A 7690-nucleotide genomic window follows, 5' to 3' on the forward strand; every position below is an offset into this window, starting at 1 on the left:
GAAAAGAGAAATGAGAGTGAGGCAAGAAAGTCATGAAGAGCAAGTCAACAGTATGCTAAGGAAGATTCAAAAAATGCTGAAGAAAATAATACCTTTAAAAATAGGTTAACTCAATTGGCAAAAGAGGTCCAAAAAGCCAATGAGGAGAAGAATCCTTTAAAAAGCTGAATTAGCCAAATGGAAAAGGAGATTCAAAAGCTCACGGATGAAAATAATTCTTTAAAAATTAGAATGGAGCAGATGGAGGCTAATGACTTTATGAGAAACCAAGAAATTACAAAACAAAACCAGAAGAATGAAAAAAATAGAATATTATATGAAATATCACATTGGAAAAACAACTGACCTGGAAAATATATTCAGGAGAGAAAGTTTAAAAATTATGGGACTGCCTGAAAGCCATGATTAAAAAAAAGACCCTAGACATCATCTTTCATGAAATTATCAAGGAAAACTGCCCTGAGATTCTAGAATCAGAGGGCAAAATAAATATTGAAAGAATCCACCAATCACCTCCTGAAAGAGATCCAAAAAGAGAAACTCCTAGGAATATTGTAACCAAATTCCAGAGTTCCTCTGTCAAGGAGAAAATATTGCAAGCAGCTGGAAAGAAACAGTTCTCATGTTGTGGAAATACAATCAGGATAACACAAGATTTAACAGCTTCAGTGTGAAGGGATCTAAGGGCGTGGAATATGATATTCCAGATGTCAAAGGAACTAGGATTAAAACCAAGAATCATCTACTCAGAAAAATTGAGGATAATACTTCAGGGGAAAAAATTGTCATTCAATGAAATACAGGACTTTCAAACATTCTTGATGAAAAGAACAGAACTGCACAGAAAATTTTACTGGCAAATGCGAGAATCAAGAGAAGCATGAAAAGGCAAACAGAAAAGAGAAATCATAAAGGACTTTCGAAAGTTGAACTGTTTACCTTCTTACATAGAAAGATATTTTTAACTCTTGAGATTTTTCTCAGTATTTGGGTAGTTGGAGGGATCACACACATATGTATATATATATATATATATATATATATATATATATATATATATATATATATATATATATATATATATATATATATATATATATATATATATATATATACACACACACAGAGTACAGGGTGAGTTGAATAAGAAAGAATGATATCTAAAAAAATAAAATTAAATTAAGTGGTGAGAAACACATATATTGGGTGGAGAAAGGGAGAAATGGAATGAGGCAAATTATTTCTCATAAAAGAGGCAAGAAAAAGCTTTTTCAATGGAGGAGAAAAGGGGGAAGGTGAGAGGGAAAAAGTGAAGCTTACTCTCATCACATTTGGCTCAAGGAAGGAATAACATGCACACTCAATTTAGTATGAAAATCTATCTTACACTACAGGAAAGTAGGGGAGAAAGGGATAATGAGCACGGTGGGGGAAATGATGGGAGGGCAAATGGGAGGAGGAAGCAATTAGAAGCAAACACATTTGGGGAAGGACAAGGTCAAAAGAGAGAATAGAATAAATGAGGGTCAGGATAGGATGGAGGGAAATACATTTAGTCTTACACAACATGACTATTATGAAAATATTTTGCAAAACTACACATATATAACCTATGTTGATTTGCTTGCCTTCTCAGTGGGGATGGGTGGGGAGTGAGGAAGGGAGAGAATTTGAAATTCAAAGTATTAGGAATGAATGTTGAGAATTGTTTTTGCATGCAACTGGAAAATCAGAAATACATATAATGGGGTATAGACATCTATCTTGCCCTATGATAAAAGATAGAAAATGGGAATAAGGGAAGGGAGGGGTCTGATAGAAGGGAGGGAATATTGAGGGAAGAGATAATTGGAAGGCAAGGCGTTATGGGGGGAACGCAGAGATAGTGAGAAAATTTGGAACTCAAAATTTTGTGGAAATTAATGTTGAAAACTAAAAACAAATAAAGATTTTTTAAAAAGGGAATTAGAGTAAAAATAATAGTCAGTCACTTAGAAGCTTTCATAAAGACACATGGCTGTTTTCTTTTCCTGACTGATAGAACTGATTTCAAGTCAAATTAAAAAATTTTGAACACTTCAGAAAGTCAGATGTAGTTCAACTCCATCTTAGAACCATGAGGGAAAAGATATATTTAACTAAATTCTCTAATCCAGGCTTCCCAACAGATATTTACTTTTTGCTTTTAAGTTTTTAACTCAAAAATTTACGTATATGCCTTTTGTCCAAAATGAAAATGAAAGGATGATTTATGGAACTATGTTGGCATTTAAATAGAGTGTTATTCCCTTAAACTTCCATGAAGTATACATATGGAACTGGATTCTTGAAGGATAAGGCAACATAAGCTCTGACAGATCGTATCAAATGGCACAGTTTGGAGATTGTACATCTGAATATCAGCCTGGACAAATGGGAAGAAACTCATAAACAGAACTTTTTAATGCCCCCCATAGTGATATTATTTTTAGCCACTGTGATGCAAGAAATATTGTCTATTTTCATGAAAGAATTGCTGTCCACTTTGATGGGTTGAGTACTCAGGGCAATTACAAATCTTTCAATGTATGAAATATTCAAAACCAACAAAAATATTTTTTTTAATTTGTTCATTTTCCATAATTGATTTTAAAGTGTTTTTTAAAATAGATTTACTTTGATGAAACAATAAAAAACAGGTCCAACTGAAAGCCAAAGAACTGCATCCTCCTGCCTTCTCTTTACTCTTACACATCTTGACTCATATCTCACACTGAAAGTCTGATAATTTTTTGCTTTTCTTAAATAAATCATTTTATTGTGAAATCTGTGCTTAAAATACGGTTATGATTTTGTATTAGTAGTGAGAGGGCTAGATCATTACCTGCCTGCAAAGTCAGTGTTGGACATTATTTTGTGGCTTTCTTCAGCTACTTCAACAACTGATACCCATTTATCATTGTTGCAGATGGAGTTAAATCAAATATCATGCTAAGAGGACAGTTTTAAAGGTTGCATTCTTGATTTTTTTTCATTGAATAAAGAAATTACATTAAATTGCTTTTTATTTCTATAGATTTTTGTATGCATGTGGTGAGTGTTAGTCTTAGACAGCAGAATTGTTTCTACACTACATTTTATTAGATTTCAAAATTAATTTTACTTGTATTCCCAGATTTTCTATTGCAACCAAGGAACAACAGAGAAACATTTACATCGCTCATAACCAAAAAGCAAGTAAAATGATAAAATCTACTTTATTTTATGAAAAGAAGTTAAACATTGTATTTTATTAAAACAAAGAGAGAGTTGGAACACTAATTCATTGTTGGTGGAGCTGTGAGATGAACCAACCATTCTGAAAGGTAGTTTGGAACTATGCCCAAAGGGCTACTAAAATGTGCATACCCTTTGACCCAGAAATATCGCTAGTAGGACTGTATCCCCAAGAGATCATAAAAATTGGAAAGGGTCCCACATGTACAAAAATATTTATAGCAGCTCTCTTTCTGGTGGCCGGAAACTGAAAATCAAGGGGATGCACATCAATTGGGGAATGGCTAAATAAGTTATGGTATATGAATGCAATGGAATACTATTGTTCTATAAGAAATGATGAACAGGAAGACTTCAGAGAGGCCTGAAAGGACATATATGAAGTGATGTTGAGTGAAAGGTGCAGAATCAGGAAAATTTTGTGCACAGTAACAACCACAGTGTGTGAATTTTTCTGGTAGACTTGGAATTTCATTGCAATTCAAGGACTTAAAAAAAAAATCCCAATGATCTTTTAAGGCAAAATGACTTCCACATCCAGAGAAAGAACTATGGAACTCAATTGTATAATGTAGCATACCATTTTCTTTTGTATTATGTTTTGGTTTGTTATATGATTTCTCCCATTCATTTCAATTCTTCTACACAGCATGACTATGGTGAAAATATATTTAATATGAATGTATGTGTAGAACCTATATAAAATTGTATGCTGTCTTGGGGAGGGGGGTAAAGTTGAGAGGAGGGAGGGAAAAAATCTAAGTTATATGGTAGTGATTGTAGAACACTGAAAATAAATAAAATTAAAAAAAAAAACAACAAAAAAAGCAAAAACAAAAAACAAAGTACCTTTATTCCATAGGGGAAGTCATTCATTTTGCTAAATATTTTTAAAACACTTAATTTTTTTTCTTATTTGCAAAATAGAGATCAGGTTCAGTGAAGAAATAATCTTAAGAAATTCATATCATTTAATTGATAAACTTCTGTGCCTTTTTGAATGGGCTGAGGAGTATACTGTATGCTTCCTAAAATAAGTTGCTTAATTTAATTTGCCAAATAATTAATGAAATATGCACTTATCACATAAATGAGGGAAGTCTCTAATCTCATTAATTTATAATCCATACTACAAATTATTCTTACATTTGTACAAGCAGGTTTACTTGAACAAGCTGCTAGCTGCACTTAAATGCGATTAAACATTTCTGTAAAGCTCACCTCCATTGAACTAGTTCCAGTACTAAACTGGCACACTTCTACTTGGCCAAAATTCTCCATGATTTCTAGATGTTAAGCTCCTTTGGGGCAGAAATTATGTCATATTTATGTTGCAACTTCCTTAACGTTTTGCACAAAGATAGTGTCTAATAAATCTATATTGTGTTACTGAGTCCTTTCGAGACTACAAAGAGTCCTACCAAGAATTCAGATCTAAGATATTAATATCTTAGATTTGGACAAGTAGAATATGTTCTTGTTGAAGAAAATATTTTGATTCAGAAAGAGCTTTAATTACGAATCTAGATTTGGTGTAAATCCTTGGAATGTTACTACTATTGCTTTCTGGAATGATGATTTGGCATATTCCTGAAATTATTTTTCTCTATTTTCACTGAATATTTCCTTTGCAAATGGTGACTAAAGGACAGGAACAATTATTGTTGATGGGGAAGGAGGATGGGGATAATTTATCGCTGAGGCAGTTACAGTTGGAATGAAGGAGTTTAAGTATATTTAGGACTGAAATGTCTATTTCTGAACTGTTCCCCTGGATTTATATAGGACGTAGACCCTGCATTGAGGGATAGGCATATGGTAGATAATAGCAATAAACTTTTTCTGGCTATGACATCTGGCTGTGACATCTGGTTTTAACATCTTTGCTGTCTCTGTCCATTCATTGCTGAGACCCCAAGAGCTGATTCCCCAACAACCTTAAAATCAAGTGTCATAGCTGAATAGCTGAAATTTTTAGTGCAAATGTTTTAGTGTAAAATTGTTCCTAGAAGTAAATTGAGACTCTTTTGAAATCTAAATTCAAATTCTCAAGCTCGTTATTTTTAATTTTATTTATTTGATTCTGAACTTAAGAAATAAAATATTTTCATAACACAGTGTAATAGAAAAAAGATGATTTCACATGAAAGTGTGAATGTGTTATTTTAAACTTGTTATTTCTTTAAATACATAACATTATTATATAACTTTCTTTTTTAATCCTTTTTTCTTCCTTGCCCTCCTCCAACCTAGAGATGATTACCATTACACGCAAATATATGTATGTATGTATGTATATATGTGTGTATGTTTATATATGTCACATAACATATTATATTAAATTTATTATAATTTTTGCATACATATACATGTGAATACACACACATTTATGGAGAGAAAGGTATATAAAACTGTCTATACAAACTTCTATTTATCAGTTCTTTCTCTAAATGTTGATAGCATTTTCCTTCATAGGTCCTATGTAACCAATACGAGTATTCATAATAATAAAAATAACTTATTATTGCTGTTATAACAGTATTGCTGTTACTCTATACAATGTTCTCCTGGTTCTGTTCATTTTATTCTTCATTATTTTATGCAAATCCATCTATGTTTTTCTTAGATCAATGAGCTCATTATTTCTCATAGTGCAGTGGTATTCCAAGTTATGGTACATGATTGTGATGGAATGATCTTGTTTTCTCAGTTTGACTCTTGGACTGTTCTGGCTATCATGCTCTGTCCTCTCTCATCTGGTGAGCCAAATCTGAGATATTCTTTTAGATCCATCTCAAGGCCTGTCTCCAACTTTTCCATTGCATATTGATTGCTACTTCTGATTTTCAATTACCATAATTACTCATATCATTCTTTTTCTTCTTTGTCATATGTTGCATTTCATTGTTGTCTAATAACATGTTTAACGCACTCATATTGATGCCCCAACTATAATACAACCTCTTGGAGGATAGAGACATCTCTTTTTCTTTTTGTAGAATTCTTACTCCTCTTTGAGCAGTGTGATGGATACAGATATGGTTTTTTTATCTCAGTGATTAAAGATTTGATAGATGAGTTGAAGCATTTTCTCACCACACAAGAACAGATATAAGAAGTGATATAACTTATTTATATGCAAAGGGTCTCTTAGGAACGAGAAATGCAACATTTTTGCAGTCACTTTTATATTTTTTTTTTTTTTAGCACTGGAGCAGCAAATAATTTGACTGACCACCTGTGGATGAACTCCCACATTGGATATTAAAGTGTTCTTATTCAGATGTGAATTACATTCTTCTAGTTTCTGTAGAAGAAATGAAGCCACAATGGAGAAAAAAGCATACTGTATCAAACCAAATTCTCAGGGTTTGTCAATGTATAGCAACCTTAAGTCTGTCACACGTAAAACAGTATTAGTATTCTGTCCACAGTTCAAAGTGAAATATCACAGTGTGGTTGGCATTTACGAGATGAAGGTATTTCTGCAAGGAGTTGTGTGAACTGCATTTGCACCCTTTACCATTCAGTGCAATTGCTATGAATAGCTCTTTGAAATGTTTTCTGTATTCCCTATAATCAGGCTTTCCTGAGTAAAGTGGCTCCAAATACCTAATTTATGATTTTATTTCATTTCCTGAAAAGTAGTTCATAGTTTGATGCAGGAAGAGGGTGCACAGGGAGAGGATCTTCAGACAAGCTAGGAAATGCAAAATTGACATTTGATGAATAAACATTTGATATGTGAAAAAAAGGAATTATCATTGGATGTGAAGTAACGTCTGGGTTTATAGACAAAGCAATTTAATAATATAATGAATAAACATTGGCATTATGACCTGTGGTTGCAATTATTTCTGTCTTGAAACCATAGAACATTACATATTCTGCTGAAATACATTTCACTTCATTCTAATTGAATGAACCTATTAGGTCTGAAAACACTTCTCTGACAGTTATTCTGTTGAAGTCCCACTATCTTTATGAGTTAAACAAGAGATTTGTCCAGGAAAGAGGAAGAATTGAGGCACTAACTGCTAAAGAATTGGAAAAGAAGCTATAAGGAAACAAGACAGATAAAATAAAGTGTCTGTATACATTAACAATGAATGAACCAGACACGGGGAGAAGGCACAGAGTTTTAATGTAATTCTTAAAAGAATGTGATTGCAATGAATTCTGCCAAGTTAATCACTCTGGATGGACATAGCTTAGGCTTGACAGGTTACCAATTCATATGCTCCTTCAATACATCCCCTTCTTGAGGTCTAGAAGCAGCAGTTATAGTGACAGATATTATCTCCCATTTTTACTCAGAACTTCAAAACAATTCAGCCAGGTTGTTCAAAACGATGGCTAAGGAAGAAGCAAGCATTCCACAGTAAGTCACACTTATTAGTTAATGGAGTGACACTAAGTGTGTATAGAAAGGCAT

This window comes from Notamacropus eugenii, chromosome 4, assembly GCF_028372415.1.
Source record: "Notamacropus eugenii isolate mMacEug1 chromosome 4, mMacEug1.pri_v2, whole genome shotgun sequence".
NCBI lineage: Eukaryota > Metazoa > Chordata > Mammalia > Diprotodontia > Macropodidae > Notamacropus > Notamacropus eugenii.